Raw genomic sequence first — 17622 nt, 5'->3', positions numbered from 1 at the left:
GGTGTTTACCAGTAATTAAACCATTAACTGCAAATGGCTGAAAGGGGAACACTGGAACAGATAATAGGGTTGAGGATAAATGTCCAGCAGACCATTATTTTAACCTTCTCAGTCATTGTTATGGTCATATTTGTGAGATGGCCTTGAGCATCTAGTAGGTCTCCAGGTACAATGACTGTACAACCTTGCCCAGATGTTGCAATGAGATCCACCTCTAATTGTGTACTGTGGCCACACTTCCCAGCTAGTAATTGAGTGAGGCAGGGATATTAAGGCACACTCATCATGAAAAGCACACGATTTCTTTGTCAGCCATCTTTGGCTTCTGGACTATTCCACTGCTTTGCTGAACCTCCCTCAGGCTGCTGAATGTTCTAGGAGACTTTGGCCCAAACTTTTCCCCCTCTTTGGATCATACAGGGTGTGGCTTTCATATGGATCTCACTACTCTTCTAGCCTCCCCTGGCTTCCTTCCCACTTTGACCTGTGTGTGCCCTAATTAAATCCTTGACTGGGTAATCATTATGCCCTGAACCCAACAAACACTGGGCTGTGTTACTTTAGGAGACTTCTTTTGAAGGCTTGGGGATATATAAGGGAATAAAAATGTCAAAAAGGAAAACTTATCATGGGTTCAAGTCTCATCAATTCTAGTTGCCATCTGCCATGCTCATTGTAGGGAGCAACTTTTTGACTGGGTCTTGTTAGCCCTTTGCCTATTGTAATATTGCTGAAAGTAATTTTATCTCCCTTGGAAGGGATGCCTTCAAATCACTTCTTCTTGGAACGCTGAGCCATTTGTCCTCACCTACTTTTTCATTTTGTTACCTATCCAAACTTAGGTGCACTTGACTGTGTGCAGTAAAGCCAATCTACTGACACCAGGTTGTGGTGAAGGAAAGTGCAGCATTTATTGTAAGGCACCGCAAAAGGAGTTTGGGAGAGCTAGTGTTGAAAAACCCAAACTACCAGATGGTTTTCAGGAAAATTTTTTTTTTTCTCTTTGCTTTTTAAGGCTGTGCCCATGGCATATGGAAATTGCGACTAGGGGTTGAATTGGGGCTACAGCTGCTGGCCTATGCCACAGCAACGCCAAATACAAGCAGCATCTGCGACGTACACCACAGCTCACCACAACGCTGGATCCTTAACCCACTGAGCAAGACCAGGGATCGAACCCGTGTCCTCATGGATACTATTTGGATTCCTTTCCACTGCACCATAGGAAAGCATTTTAAAGGCCAGGTGAGGGAGGGGAAGTCTGAAGTTTTGTGATTAGCTTATGCACAGTTCTCTGGTTGCTGGTAAGGTAACAGGATGGTGTCACAGGAGTTGACATTATCACTCTTTAGGCTCCAGTAGGCCTGGGGGCTATGTGCTCATGGTCATCAAGCAGTTAATATCTTCCCTTCGGTGGGGGTTTTCACATCTATAGGACAACTCAGGAATGTACATCAGATACCGTTATCTAGGTACTCCAGAGAGGAGCTAAAGCAGAGGATGGGGAGGAAGGATCTGCCCCAGGAAGCCCAATAGGGTCCTGCTCAGTTACAATTTATCACTCCACTCTAGCCAAGGATTTTAAAGGAAGTTCACACAAAACTGGTTTCTGTAGACATGCTGTTCATAAAGCCATCATTGTGTCTTAGAATCTGAAATGCTCTTTGTCAGAATAAGACTTTGGCTTTTTGTTTTTCATTCATAAAACAATGATGAAAATAATCCTCCCCCACCCCCAAAGAGGAAGCACTCTTTACTTCATATTATATATTGTTTTTACCTGTAGAACAGAAATTCTCTGACTTGACACCGTTGACATTTTGGACCTAATGTCTTTGTTGTGGGAGATTGTCCTGTGCATTGTGGGACATTAACATGCCAGTAGTATCATCACCCCAGTCGTGACAACTCAAAATGTCTCCACACTTTGCCAATGTCCCCTGGGGGCTGATTCACTCCCGGTTGAGAAATGCTCTAGAACAACCAGCACAAATTGAGGACAACTTTAAAAATGGCATTTTTACCACTATATGGATGATCACCTGCAGTGTACATTAACCGTAATGTTAACCAAAAAAAAATTATATTCAAGGAAGATGGGTATGTGTGTTGTGTAGCCATCTACCTCTGCTACTCTGTGAAAAGTAAATTGATTTACCATCAACAGTATTGTTAGCTAATGCAGAGAAAAAAAAAAAACACTGAAAATTCCTCATTCTCTGCTAAACCAACCACACAGTCAAAACATTGAAGTGTGTATAAAACTATATATGATCGTTTAAAAGTAACACAAATCTACTTCCATCTTTACTTTTATTTATAGTGAAAAACTTGCTTATATGACATTGATGCATGCCTTTTCAAGATCATATCTCTTGGATATGTCAAGGATGCCTGTGCTCTGTGGCCGTCTGTGATGCACGCTGTTTCTTGAGACAGATTATACCTGGAGGGAGTAACGGCAGTATTTGCAGCGGACTGTGGCTAGGCGCTGATTTCTTCTGGTTATGCATAACACATCACTACTGTGCTGCTTTGAAAATTCCCACCACCTGGCCTTGTCTGATACTTTAGCTTCACTAGTAAATCAGTCCATTTGCTAGACTGGCTCACTGGGGTCATCTGAGCTTTGGTCTTCATTTTAATATGACTCTAGAGGGCAAACAATTTGGGGAGTGGCTCTTGTGGTAGATGGATACAAGTTATATACTGTCTACCTCTTTGGGTCATGGCATATTAGACCTGGAACACTTATAAGAGCAAAGGCTTTTCCTCATGTCTCATTCCCTAGCTTACACATATTTCCTCCTCTTTATGACTTTTTGATCAAATCAAAGAACCAAGACATATGCAATGTAGCAGTTACATGATGAGGCAAAGCAGAATAAAACTGAACATCTGAATGAATGGCAAGCAGAGCAATTGCTGTCAGAATTCGCAGAATTGGATTATTGTTGAGGGTAAATTTAATATAGAATGTGCTCCTGGAGGTTTTGAAATTTGGATTAGGCGTCAAAAGTTGAGCAGATTTAGATGGGTGGAGAGTTTGTGCAACACAGACATGGGATGTGTGTGTGTTAAAACAGTATGAGTGAAAGTTTGGAAGTGCAATGCTGCTGGGAGGTGGCCCTGACAGAGAAGATTTTGGCAAGAAGGAGAGGAGGACAGTGTGGACAGGTAGGGTGGGGACCATCCTGTAGCATTCAGTTTGGAGGCTTTTGAAAATTTTGTATAGACTTTCCTTCTGCAGCTGTAATAACAATAGAATCACTGATATCTGACTTGGGGGTGGTACTCCCTGTTTTAGAAACAAGTTTTATCCAAAAGCATCACAGGGAAAAATCCATGTTCTGAGAGATCAGCAAGGGGGAAAAAAGTTCATTTGTGAGAGTTTTGCTCTACAAAAATAAGCAAGGACTTGTGCAAAAGCAAAATAAATTTACCTTTTGTGAATGATGTACATAAAAAAGGAGTGAGCAGGTTGTGATTTAATGCTCATGGACATTGCATGGTGTGATGTTTACATAGCTTACAGCCTCTCACGGTGCTGAGCATTCAATATGGTCTGTAGTAGGCTGATTTTATAGATATAGAGAATGTTGGCTAAATTGCTTCTACAATTTCAGATCAAGTTATTTTAAACTTTTATTGTTAGCTCTGAAAGACGGAGTAGGGATGAATTATGATTTTTAAGTCATTTTCTTTGTTCTCAAAGAATTCTTCCAATTAAAAACTTAGGTTCATAAAATTATAAATCTGAAGAACAACAACAAAATTAGGTTATAACTTAAAAAACAAAACATAAATGTTACTTCTAAATATTGCCTAATATAATACTTAAGCAGCGATCTTATACTCAGCTGACTGAAGAAGGTAATCGACTTAAAATTCTGCCTGTTCCAAAGGCACCTATTAAAAGTGATTGTTTAGCATTGAAGAACCATCTCTGAGACACACACACACACACACGCACACACACACACACACACACACACATTTCAAAAACTCATTATACTTAATTAACCTGAAGTGGAGACAATTGATTAGATTATGAAGATCAAATGCTAGAAAATTTTGGAGGCATGAGGAGGTAGGGCAAGATAAATTCTTTGTCTAATTTTTATCTAGAAAGTGAAGAGCTGCAAAAGAAAGGAAAGCAGAATATTTATTAGATCTCTCTCTTTGTGAAAAATTGACAGTTTGATGTTAGAGTCAGCCACCTCACTGCCATCAACCTAAGGAACCACCTGAAAGTGAATAGTGAAGACAGGATGCCTAATTCTTACATGAGGATCTCTCTCTGTCCTCTCTGGGAACACTAGGAGAATCATTCTCCTACATACTCAAGGTGGTGGGAGAGTTTTGGAATTAGACTGCATTAAGTAGCTGGGGACATTGGAGAAGTCAGATTACCTGCACCTCAATTTCCTCTTCTGTTCATTGAGGCTACTTCTCTCAAATGTCCCTTTTCTGCTCTAATTCCTTATTTCATCCTCTAAACCAATGCCTGTAAATTTCTTGGATGTTTTCTATTTTATCTTAAAAAATGGTGACATTTTTGCACTCGTCTTAATACATAATAACATTTTATATTTTTCCACAAGAGATCAATTTTTTTCCAGATTTATTAAAGTATAATTGACATAAAACATTGTATAAATTTAAGATATACAATGTGTTGATTTGATACATTAATACATTGAAAAATTATTACCACCTTAGCGTTAGTTATCACCTCTATCACGTCATATTATTACCACTGCTTTTTTGTGGTGAGAATATGTAAAATCTACTCACTTAGTAACTTTCAAATACAACAAAAAATATTTAAAATTAGTGAATCTAGTGGATGCTGTGGTAATATGAGTCTTTCTCATCCCATAGCTTCTACAATCTCATGGAATATAGAAGTATAACCCCAAGGTACTTCAGTTTAGGAGGTAGGGGATTCAACATTTTGAGCTAATATCTGCTCTTATCAGGATAGAAGGGGTTATACTGTAGCAAGAAATAGTCTCAAGATTTTAATGGCTTAAAGTAATAAATTCTTTTTTCCTCATGGCAAGTAGTCCTCACTGATCAGCAGTGGAGCTCTGCTTGTTCTTACTCAGGGCCTAGGCAGAAGGGTCTCCATCTTTGTGCTTTTATGAGCCATGCTGGGCAAGGCAGGACAATGAAAGTGGGATAAATCATTTACTGGCTCTCATATCAATCACATTTCCTTGGCCACATGTCAGAAGGCCATGCCTAAATACAAAGAAGAATGAGAGAATGCCACTCTATAAAGTTCCAAAAGGCAGAGAGCCAGAAAGATTTGGTGTGCAGGAATAATGATTACCACATCAGCTAAAATCAAGAATGAGGCAGAAAAAGGTGCTTGAGAGATAAGCACAATTTTGGAGGTGTCACCAGAAGGTGACCAGCTGTCCTGGAGCTTCTTCATAAAGTGAACTCACACAATGAACTCATGACTGATTTGTGTTTCACTTTACTGTTGACATATTTTTCTCCACAATATGTTTCTCCAAAGAGTATATGGGGTTTTGAAGACTATAGACAGTCACATTCCAGTCCTGCTTCTCTGAATCACTTCCAGAGACCACTTTGATTGAAGCTGTGGGGGTTTTAGAACCCTTCAGCCATCCATGACAGTTTCCTGCATGGCTAGGTTAAGCATAGCCATTGTCTCTGGATTTTACTAGTTTAAGTTTCAAAGGGCTATCTTATGTCTAAGTTCTAGAGTTTGTTATCCAAAGAGGAGGGTATCCTACCCCTTTTGATACTAATGTTATTGCTTCCTACACAAGGAGGAAGGACTCTGAAGACACATGTTTTAGGAGGTGGGTGCCAACTGGTCTAGCTAGTGTCCTTTTCAGTTGTCCCAGGGCTCTGAATTCTGGTTAGGTCATGGGAAGTGCCATGCCAGTTTTACATATCTTCCTTCCACCTAAAAAATATCTGTTGACCCATTAGGAGCTTTTTATGAGTGTATCTTTTGTAACATAGTACCAGCACTATAGAAAATCTGAGGTAAACCAAGCCACGTCTCTTTTTTTGAGGCTCCTGGGATATTAAAAAATAAAGTAATGCCAAAAAGGATCACAGAAGCTGTGATGAATTTAAAGTTGTTGGATGAAATGCTTCTTTTTAAAACTCTTGCCAGTATGTCTTATGAAAATCTAGGTATAATTTCATTTGAAGATATCAAAAATCTAAATTTGAGTCTTGTTTTGAATATGAGGCTTATGCCAAATGGTTCTCTTGGATCCCCCATCCCCACTAATCCTGTGATAGGATCTGAAAGCAAATGTAAAACTTTCTGTCTGCCCTTGAGACACTCAAAATCAATTTGGGAAGTCAGTATTAAAAATACTAATACAGAAGGGTATATAATAAAGTGCTTAGTTGGCAGCAGACACTGGATATATTTTTTAGAGCTCAGAGAATGGAGGGATCATTGTGGGTTTGAGTAGTTGAGAGTGCTTTCATGGAAGAAAAAAGGATTTTAAGAACAACATCAAGAAGATACTGGCTTCCTCCTATAAATTCACATTCAAATACAACTCACTCTACTGTACCAGTTTTACTTGTTGGTCCATCCTCAGTCCCCAGAGCTCTGGATCTGAGCTCTTCTGAAATCCTGTATAATTTAAGCCCTGTGTTGCTGTCTCTTTGAAGTTGGCTAACATGTGAACCAACAGCCACCAGAGATGCAGAATTGAGAGTAAACAATGGACTCTGTTCACTCATCCTTTGAGTCCAGGAGGGAGCTAATAACTTTCCATCTAGGGAATGTAAAACCTAGTGGGGGATGAGCAGTGTGGATGGCTAAATTGCTGCAGCAAGCCTTCTGGAGGAGCTTCTAAAGCTCTCCAGTCTTTGAAGTGTTAGGCTACCTCACATGGAGCTGTCCCAAGCATAGTGGGACCAGACCCACAAAACAGTTTTGCTGTAATAGGGCTGTGAGTATCCCCTACAACCGCCCTTTTGGATAGCATGAGCTTAGGGAGCACACCCCATGCAGTCACCAAGTCTGCAAGAGCAGGAAAGGGCAGTTACCCACCATTAAATCCTGTACCCCAATGTGGTGCTCACAGGAGTGGGAAGAGCGGGGGGGCTCATCAGAGAGAACGTTCTTCCCTTCGAAGAAGATTATTTTTTCCTATTTAAACCAAAGTTAGAATTTTTGTTTGAAAATGAATTCTTAGACTCTGGTTTTAGTTAAAAATTTCCATAGGGAACAATAGGACTATAGTACATTTCTAATTTAAAACTTTGCATTGTTGATGAAGTCTTGAAAATAACAAGACTAGGCAACCCAAACATCTGTTACTTTCAATCTTTTCTCCCTCAACTTTTAGCAAAATTGTGGCACTGGTCTTGGAATGTGGGCACCATCTCTGATTGGTATTTTAAGGAGTTTTGGAATGCACAAGAAAATATAGATAAGATTCTCTGCTCAAAATTTATAATGCAGTGCAGATTGCATTGAGGGTTTCTGAAACCACGAAAAATTGTGGTGGGTTTTAAAGCAGTTTGGAGGAACAGCCCCACTCCTTGATGTAGGGTATTTAAATTAATGTTAGTCACAACATAAAGCTCAAGTTCAAAATTTGTGTCTCCCTTTGATTACCACATCTCAAACTACTTGAAATGGAGACAAAACTGAATTTCTCTAGTGGGAAATGTGATGCTATTTTGATGATCAAATGTACTGCGAACAAAGGCTCCTGTCAGCCGTATTGGATGTGGTGCAGGGAAGTTTCCGGCAACTTGGCTATGGAGTGGTTGCAGTGGCTGCTGCTGTCCGCAGCCTTTGTGGGGGAATGTGAGGTCTAGGCCTGCCTGGTAGAGGCGAGGACCAAACTCCCAGCACTCACTGAGTTGGGGCCTGGAACGCAGCAGCTGTCCAGCTATGGTTTTCTCAGTCATGGAGAACTGGCAGCTCACTTTGCATAGGCCCTGGAGAGCCATAGAGACATGGCTGACTTTGGTGTTGGCAAAGCATTCACAGCCTGAAACAAATTCCTATATGTCACCATTATTATTCATTATTATTATTACTGTTACCATTATTTTCTGGCAAGATTTCTTAAAACTAATGTGATGTGGAGACACTTGCTTTTTAACAAAAGCAAACCTACCAAAAAAATTATCATCCTGCTCAAAATATCAAAGACCATTTTCTTCCTTTTTAAAAATTTCATTCTGACATGCCCGTTTTGGGCAACCAGCAGCATGGTTGGGATGGGGTGGTGCTAGGGAGACTAGGTAGAGTGGGTGGAGCAACCTACTATCCTCGGTTTGATGGCTGGGTCTATGAAATAATTGGACAATAGACAGATTAATAAGAGAAAACTTATTCAGACTTAATAATTTTGAATATTACATGCAAGAGGGCATCACAGGAAAAAAAGTAAATACCTCCCCCAAATTATAAGAGTTGAGAGCTTTTATACTGTATATAAATTTTGTCTTTTTAGAGCGGCACCCACAGCACATGGAAGTTCCCAGGCTAGGGGTAGCATCAGAGCTGTAGCCACGGGCCTACACCACAGCCACAGCAACACAGGATCAGCACTGCATCGGCAACCTACACTGCAGCTCACGGCAACACTGGTTCCTTAACCCACTGAGTGAGGCCAGGGATCTAACCTGCGTCCTCATGGATACTAATTAGGTTCCTCACCACTGATGCAAAATGGAAACTCCTATACTATCGTAATAGGGGAGGGGAAGGAAAATGTAGGTTACTGGGGTAGTAAATGATTTTCAGAAAAGATGTAGAGCCTTTAGAAGAATAGATGAGGAATACCATAGTTTGTGAATGAATTTGTCAGGAGCTGGTGTGGACTTATTGTTTCCTCTCCTATGATGAGTCCATCTTTTCTGGTTGATGAAATTTCTGTAGTGGGAGGGGGAAATTTGTTTTAGGCAGATGAGGGGAGTTCAGAGAAAGCTTCTTCCTGCATTTGCTCTGTTTTATGAAACTTGAGCACAAAACTAGATCCCAAGGAAGCATATTTTGGGGTAGCATGTTCTGATTGTCTTCAGCTCTCAGAAGGTAGTCTTACCTGGAAATCTACAATAAGGGCCTGAGCTAATCTAAGTGGGAATGAAGGATAGCCAGGTAAGCAGGCCTGTCTCTAAAGGACAGGGTATAGAGATCTTGGGGTTTAAAGTCAGATGCTTCAGGGAAGCTGGGCATTAAGGATGGTACATGAATTGCTTCCAGGCCTGTGAGCATCTGCTGGTTGCTTTTCCAGACTGTTTCTACTTCATTTCTTAAAACTTTCTGGTCTTAGGCATTCATGTGTGCTTGGCTCTTTAGCTTCACAGTGGGCTCTTTTCTCTTGTTAAGGGGAATGTTGGTCTTCCTGGGAGTGAAGATGGAGAGGATATTCTGATTTCCTTTCCCCCCCTGCATTCTATAAGATGTCATTCTTGCCATTTTTAAAAAAGGAACTGTTTCTTCTTGATTTTTAGGGCCAAGAGTTTTTTTTTTTTTTTTTTTCTTTCTCCTGCTTGCTTCTCTAATCAACTAATAACATCTGATATATGTGCATCATATATCTAAATCAAAATTAAAAACTAGATTGCTATTAGTTTGGAAATCTAGAGTCTGACTTTTATAATGACTACAATGTTTTCATCTCGGTGGAAATTACTGCATAATATGCTACAGTGTTGGATTTTCTTTGCTTGTATTCTTAGGATGGCTGTATCCATGGGATAACTCAAACACACGTGATGGCCCATGTGACTGGAGGATTGCTGTGTTAGTATAACAAGAGCATTCCTTATCTCTGGTATCACTGTGAATTGTTTCCCATACAAGCAACATCTCAAATCTAATTTACTAATTTGGTACATTGTTTTTTGAATATAAAAGGTAGCTGCATATAGGTTTGCCACAGGGTAAGGAGAAAAGTTAATGGCCAGCGCCTCCTTTCTCTTACTGTAGAAGTGAAAATTGTGGGTTTTGCCATTGTGAATTGCAGTCAAAAACCCCACAAGTTTAAGCAGCCTAGCATGCAACTTCAGAAATACTTAAAAATAACTAATTTCCCTTTAATTAATTTTTACTTGTCCCAAGAGCATGTGTCTCTCCATCTTTGCCCACCACTGACATTTTCTATGCTCTAGAAAAGTATTCTTCAGGTCACGTTTTTCTCATCTATATTCCCATTATTATCTCTAACATCAACCTTTATATCATTTGTATATGTATAACCTGCTCTGAAGTGCAATTTCTGGTGCCCTTAGGTGGCTGGATGTCACTTTACCTGCATATGTCTTCTTTATCCTTAGGCCTTCTCCTTGGCTTTGCTTTCACAGAGAGATTCACACACAGCATTATATTCATATGATATATACATGTTCATACATATAAATCATACACAAGTTAATTTACGTTGCACACAATACAATAGTGTTGAATCAGTTAATAAATATACAGTGGAGAGAGTGTGTGTACATAGAGGGTAATTTATTTTGCTATATAAAAGCAGGTGCTCTATAAAAACAGGCACTGAGGAAAGTTTTCTTCTATTCCTGAAGTTTCTATTGTGTAGCTTCAGATATTTTTCTTTCTCAATAATTCCTTTTCAGAAAGTTTGAAGAGAATTTGCACAGTAATTTTGACTTACCTGTAGGTTGAAAAAGGATAATTTTTACACTTTACAGCAATTTTGGATTTTTCACACGTGGATAATTCTATGAGCTTTCAAAGCAAACACTTTGGAATTTCCTTTTCTTTAGATTGAAATGATTGAATGTAGTACTATAATGTTTGTATTTTGCTCTTTATAATTATTACTATATATGCACATTATTGTATATTTATATAATTAACATCACTAAGAATTTCTAATTGATTAATTGATTGCACTGCTTACTTTCCCAGTCCTTTTAAAAATCTTTCTGAAATCTATGTATATCTTAGACTTGAAATATTTTTCTTTTTGAGTCTCTGGAAAATCCACTTATTTGCTTTTAGCACTGGAAAAAATTATTTTATTTTTTGTTCAAGTAAGCATTTATTTTAAGTTGCAAGATAAAGCATACTTCTTTTCCAAGTCTCTTTAATATTATTTTCAACTATGTGCAGTCACTGTCATCCTTATGCCATCCAGTTTGCCCCAGAGTGGTTAGCATTTAGGCAGCATTGTTTTTTCTGTAGGTGACAGCATGTCTAGGAAATTTATGATAGTGTTAAGCCCTGTGGAGGGGATTAGGAATTCTCTTTGCAAGTGGAATGTCCTCTACTAAGTGGAAAGAAAATGGCTTTTTTTTTTTTTTTTTTTTAATTGGAAGAACTTCAGGGATTCTGAAAACTAGGAGGGAAAAAAACCTTACATAGTTTGAAAATACTGTGTTTAGGAAAGTTCAACAATTGAATGAAAAAAGACCCTGTTTTAGGATTCTGAGGCTGGGATGTAGCTGTTTTAGTGGGCTATTGAAATCTAGAATGGCCTCCTTTTATTTCTTGGAGAAATAAATCAGCTGTAAAAGGTAGGACTTTAAGATGTAATAATAAAGACTCAGTAGTAACTTAAGAGATCTTTCAGTAATACAGACTCAAGTCATTCAATATTATTCCCAAAGTGGACATTTTAATTAATTAATTAATTTATTTATTTATTTGTCTTTTTGCCTTTTCTAGGGCCGCTCCCGCGGCATATGGAGGTTCCCAGGCTAGGGGTCTAATTGGAACTGTAGCCACTGGCCTACACCAGAGCCACAGCAAGGCAGGATCTGAGCCTTGTCTGCAGCCTACACCACAGCTCATGGCAGCGCCGCATCCTTAACCCACTGAGCAAGGCCAGGGATCGAACACGCAACCTCAGGGTTCCTAGTCAGATTCGTTAACCACTGCGCCACAAAGGGAACTCCTAGGTATTATTTTAGAGTACAGAGAACCAAACATGTAGGACATAGGCAAGATGCTGTTATTACGTGAACCCCATGTTTGACATTCTCCTACTTTCTCTGTGTAGATTTTTTAACTGTAAGCTTCCTCTAAGCACCAGCATTGCATCCTTTTACGTGTATGTGTCCTGAGGTTATTTGGGATGGGTGTTGACAAAGTAGGGCCACAGGCTAACTTTGGACCACCATTTGTTTTCCCAAATAAAGTATTATTTTGGACACAGTTGTGCCCATTTATTTAAGCCTTGTCTAAGCTGCTTTCAAATTAAAAGGCAAAATTGAGTAGTGGTGACCCACACTGTATGGTTTGTAAAGTGAAATATATTCTGGACCTTGAAGAAAAGCTTTGCCAACCCCCAATCTAAAGACATCAATTTTCTTCTCTTCCTAATTTACTGATGGTATCTCAGAAAACCTTAAATAATGTATATTTTTCACCACAAAAAATAAAATGACAGGCCAATATCACTGATGGATATATACATAAAAATCCTCAACAAAAATTCTAGCAAACTGAATACAACAATGCATTAAAAGGATCATACACCATGATCAAGTGGGATTTACCCCAGGGATGCAGAGATTCTTCAGTATATACAAATCAATTGATGTGATGGACCACACTAACAAACTGAAGAATAAAAACCATATGGTCATCTTTATAAATGCAGAAAAACTTTTGGTAAAATTCAACACATGTTTATGATAAAAGCTCTCCAGAAAGTGGGCATAGAGGGAACCTACCACCACACAATAAAGGCCATATATGACAAACCCATAGCTAACATCATTCTCAAGGGTGAAAGGCTGAAAACATTTCCTTTAAGGTCAGGAATAAGACAAGGATGTCCACTTTGCCACTTTTGTTCAAAAGTTCAAATAATTGAGGTTTTACTGTAATTTAGGTGGATTAGGGTAAAATAGAAGATCTTAGCCATGGTCCTATTTTTAGACATTTTCAGTCATCATGCCTATTCATTGTTGTCATGTAGAAATATTTAAAACATAATAAATTGGACTAAATTTGAGCTATATCACCATTTTACCTGATTTTTTTTTTTGTGGAAAATATGGAAATTATTGTAGATATAAAGCCCCTAGCCTCATTCAAACATGCTGTATAGTCCTGATGAACAAAACCCGAGTCAGTCTGAGAAAATTTGCTATTATCATTTCTGAGAATTGATAAATGATCAGTGATAGATTAGAAATTTTGTCCCACTTTAGGCTCAATAAGGATGGAAGTGAGTACTGTAGACAGTTTTTTTCAGGAGTAATTTAGAAGCAAATCTAAGGAGTCATACTTTTCATTGAGGAGCAGATGTTATAACTAATCACTGCACTACCTTAACAAGGCTGGAGAGTCTCCCTTGATTAGACCTTTCTTCCTCTGAGCAATGAAGGAGAATCTTTGGTTCTATTCTTGCTGCAGTACTTAAAAAAATTTATTGGAGAGGAAATTGACTCTTTTATCATCAAGTTCATGGAATCTCTTTTGTATTTTTTTTGCCACCGCATTTACCTCCTCTGTGATCTCTGTGAGTTATTTAAAAGCTGATTTTCTTGTGGCTCTAAAACCTCTCTGTTCCTCTACTTTGTGCTTTCTTTCTTCCACACAATTTAGGTCATCAAAGTAAGCATCTTTGAAGGAGTGACAAGCAAAATACAGCTGCAGGATCAGTGACTCATGGTTAATCAGCTTTGCCTTCTGTCATTGTTGACTGCTGGAGGTGGTGATCCATGTCAGTCACTGAAACAGCACCTTGGCAAGACTGCAGTCTGCTAGTGGAGTTTTTGTGTATGGGAACACTTTTAGATAATGAGATTTTCATCTAACCTGAGCACAACACTCAGTGCCTGGAACATAGTAGGTATTCAGTAAATATTTATTAATATTAGTTATAGACTCATATTTTGAAAGCTTTGCTAACATGGGATAGGTAAATTTGTTGTGGAATGGCACAATGCAAGAATTTCCTTGTCAGTCCTGGATAAAATTTATTAATACTAGAATAAATAACTCTCCAAGCAGGAAGAGACTTTTAGCAAGACTTAGTGGATTGATATTAACTTACATTTTTAAGCCATCAAACTAAGAAGAGGTTAAGACTAACGTTTACTTATTAAGATAATTTCCTAATCATTCTTATAAGAACTTAATGAGTGACAAACTGACGCTAGATATAAATTTATGATTTCCCAAAATAACATTTGATTGGTTTGAGTGATGTCTTACATCAAGTAATCATAGTTAATTTTTGCTTCTGGAGAGATTTGACTTTACCAGTCTATCATGTCATCAGATGTATTTCAAGAATGATTTCTTTGTCTGTTGATACAAAGTTAAAGAATTCCTATGGAGATTCTTGAATCTATAACTTGTATTTTTATCAGGGCATGTGGGACAAGTGAAGAATAGCGGTAAAAAGACTACGTCTTCTGAAATATACTGCAAATACAGAAAGAATGATTTTACATTAGAACACTTTTAGTCATATAAATTAAAGGCAAAGTTAGATTTTTCTCAATATGAATTTTGGTGCAAAAAGCAATGGATCACTTTTTTAATATTGAAGAAATGTCAGTAAATGCTGTGATCTCAATTCTATGGTAAATATCAGCAGTTACAACAATGAGAGAAAGGAGTTATAAATTAAATATACTGCTAAACAAATATGAAAATAATTTTCCTTGTTATATTTGTTTTTCTTGTTACATTTATTTCTTTATCATTCTCTCTCTCTCTCTCTCTCTCTCTCTCTATATATATATATATATATATATATATATATATATATATAATTTTATCCCTACTATATATATGTGTGGGATATATGCAGTAGGGTAAAATTGTTATATTTTTAATTTCCAGATTCTTTTCTGAAGGATACATTTTGAATAATTTCCTAAACCAATCACACCAATAAACAAAGCCCTAATGACATTAAGAACACAATCACAGAGGACACAATGAAAATTGGGAATAGGATAATCCTTAATCTCTAGAAACAACTAAGGCAGCATGTGGAAAGTTTTCCTGTACTCCTCCACCATTTGCTGCCAAGGCTGATATGAAGAGTCGGATCTGGCTGTCTCTTCAGATTGGTTTTGCCATTGGATCAGGCACATCACAGTTCTTTCATTATTGGAAGGTCTCTGCCCTTCTCCGTAGCAATGGAAGGTGCTTATTCTTAGCATCATCCTTGCTCCCCAACTTAGCATTGCCCTTGAGATGTGGCAGCAATCCCAGCACTCTGACTCTCAAACCCTGGCTACATATGGTAAACGCCTGAGTTTTTATAAAATACCCATATCCTGGCCTCTCCTCCAGGTAGTCTGACTTAAGTGGTCTGGGTAGGGCCCAAGCTTTGGGATTTTTGGAAAGCTCATTGATTATTTCTAAAGTGCAACTAGAGTTGAGAACCCCTGGTCTAGTAAAGTTTGAAAGAAGGAAAAAAGACAAAGTTTGTCTTCGTTCTCATCCTCAATTTTGTGTTATCCCACAGGTCCATCAGAGCCTCAGAAAATCCAGCAAAACCAGTCTCAGGTGAACCCAGCGAAGGTAAATTCATAGTTCTTGACTCTTTCCTAAATTGCTTTCTGGATTCTCTTTGTCTAGAATCTTTCTTAAGTGGGAACTCAAGAGGTCAGAGAAGGATAAGGAATCCTGAGGATACTTGGGATTATATTGTCATACATGGTGAAATGGATTCTTTTTAAAAGTTCAGTAAATGAATTGGGCAGAATGAAGGGTAATGAATTAGCATACCAATATGCATATATAGCAAAATCACTCAGAGCAAACAATTTTAACTAAGGGTATTGCAGTAAATAAGCATTGGTATAGGAATTGCAAAGTCTTAGATTCAAATGCTGACTTCATCCTTACCAGCTGTGTGACATGTACATGTCCAATTTACCTACCCTCTCTGAGCTTTAGTGTACTTATACATAACAAAGAAACAGTATCTGCTGTGCTACTGCTGGGTGAGTTTTAAATGTGATACAGTTGTGAGAATTAAATTACAAAGGTGAAATAACATTTTATATTATTAGTGATATACATATGTTATTACTATCAGTTAAGCTACTTTAATATGTATGTATATAAACATATTTCCTACTTCACTGTTTCAAACAAGGGGGTGATACTGGGAAACAATGATTATAAAACTAATTAAATCAATGTATCATAATCTTCAACTAATCTGCTTGGGTGGCAAGCTTATAGAAAATGAAGAATGCATCTTTTGTCAACCTGATATTTCAACTTTACATAGAATACAATTGATTATTAGTTTTGAAAAACAATGTTCCATATGATTTTCTCATCATTAAAGGGTTTTTAATCCCAATAGCTACTGAGCCCATGGTAACCAATAAAACAGGGGAAAAAATATAGGAATAGAAACAATTATGATTCTGTTAGGTCATGGAAGAAACCTTAGTTTTGTCTTGAACAATAGTGTCTCTGTCAGTTTGAGTGGCTATAATTATCACAGACCAGGTGGCTTAAACTCGTCACAGCTCTGAAGACTGAATTTATAGACCAGATATCAGCATGGTTAGACCCTAGCGAGCACTTTCTTCCAGGTTGCAGACCACTCACTTGTATCCTCCTACAGTGGACAGGGAGTGAACTAGCCCTCTGGCTTCTTAAAAGAGCACTAATCACATTCATGAGGGCTCCACCCTCATAACCTAATTGTCTCCAAAAGGCCTCATTTACAACTACTATCACTTTGGGAATTAGATTTTAAAATTGCTAATTTTGGAGAATCACAAACATTTAGTCCATAACACATGACTCGCCGAAATGGAGTGACAGCTGATGTCATTGATATCATTTACTGAGCCAGTGCTGTGTGCCTGGCACTGTGCTATTTTTCACATACTTCATTTCATTTAGTTCCCCCTAGACTTCTGTGTAAATTAGGTCCTATTATTCTATCAGTTTTACTGCTAAAAACAAAATAAAGCAAAACTGAGGGACAGAGGGGTTGTCACTTTTCCCTTAAACCTAAGTCTTTTGACTCAGATCCCTTGCTTTTCACTTTAACTCTGAACCATTTGATCTTGTACTAATCACTATTAAAAGGGTTTTTTTGCATGCTGACTTGGGGAGAGTTGGTGAAAGGAGCTTGAAGGATAGCCTGGGTTCCTTTCAGAAATAGTTACCTTGGCTTAGTGCATGGAGCCATAGTTGAACTGTCTGAAGGGTGGAGCTGTACCTCCTAGCTAGAAAATGTTGTTCTCCAGTATTTAGTCACTCTGCTTTTGGTAATGGAGTGTGATGTCACTGGGGCTTCAGTGGACTAGGACCTTGAGACTATCACAAGGCAGCATCTTAGGCTAAGATACAAATATTCTTACCAGCAGCAGTGACAGTGGTCTCCTCAAGCTATAGACCTTGGACATAACTCAGGATAGGGAGAACATGATGGAGGGCACACTGTCATAGATTGTGCTTGATTGTGAAGAAAAGCAACATTCCCTTGGAATTTCCCTGAAGAAACTTGTGGGGACACTTTACTTTCTCAAGGGAAGACAAATCCCCTTAAAACACAAATGATCCCTATGTGTGTGACCTCATGGTACCTAGAGACTGGAGTGGCCTGAGTAACAACAGCAACAAGAATGATAACAAAAACTTACCATGTGCTCTTATAAATGCTTTACATACAATTATCT

At 38.2% G+C, this 17622-nt stretch overlaps 1 protein-coding gene across 10 annotated transcripts in view; it reads left to right on the top strand.

Annotated features, from left to right (window-relative positions):
• The window catches only part of LOC110259422 (endogenous retrovirus group K member 9 Gag polyprotein), a 789250-nt gene that overhangs the window by 74403 nt on the left and 697225 nt on the right, over window positions 1-17622 (top strand). For 7 of the 10 annotated variants that reach the window (XR_014838256.1, XR_014838257.1, XR_014838260.1 and 4 more), the window contains one exon: window positions 15438-15493. The gene's annotated coding sequence lies outside the window, so the exon portion shown is untranslated. Of the gene's footprint in view, window positions 1-13555; window positions 13799-15437; window positions 15494-17622 lie in introns of all 10 variants that reach the window. The other 3 variants (XR_014838262.1, XR_014838261.1, XR_014838259.1) reach the window with 1 other exon arrangement.

Source organism: Sus scrofa, chromosome 2 (assembly GCF_054392235.1).
Source record: "Sus scrofa isolate SSC_HxYL_T2T_F1_AM1 chromosome 2, Sscrofa_HxYL_maternal_Yorkshire_Landrace_v2.0, whole genome shotgun sequence".
Lineage (NCBI taxonomy): Eukaryota > Metazoa > Chordata > Mammalia > Artiodactyla > Suidae > Sus > Sus scrofa.
This window is presented reverse-complemented; position numbering and strand designations above follow the sequence as displayed.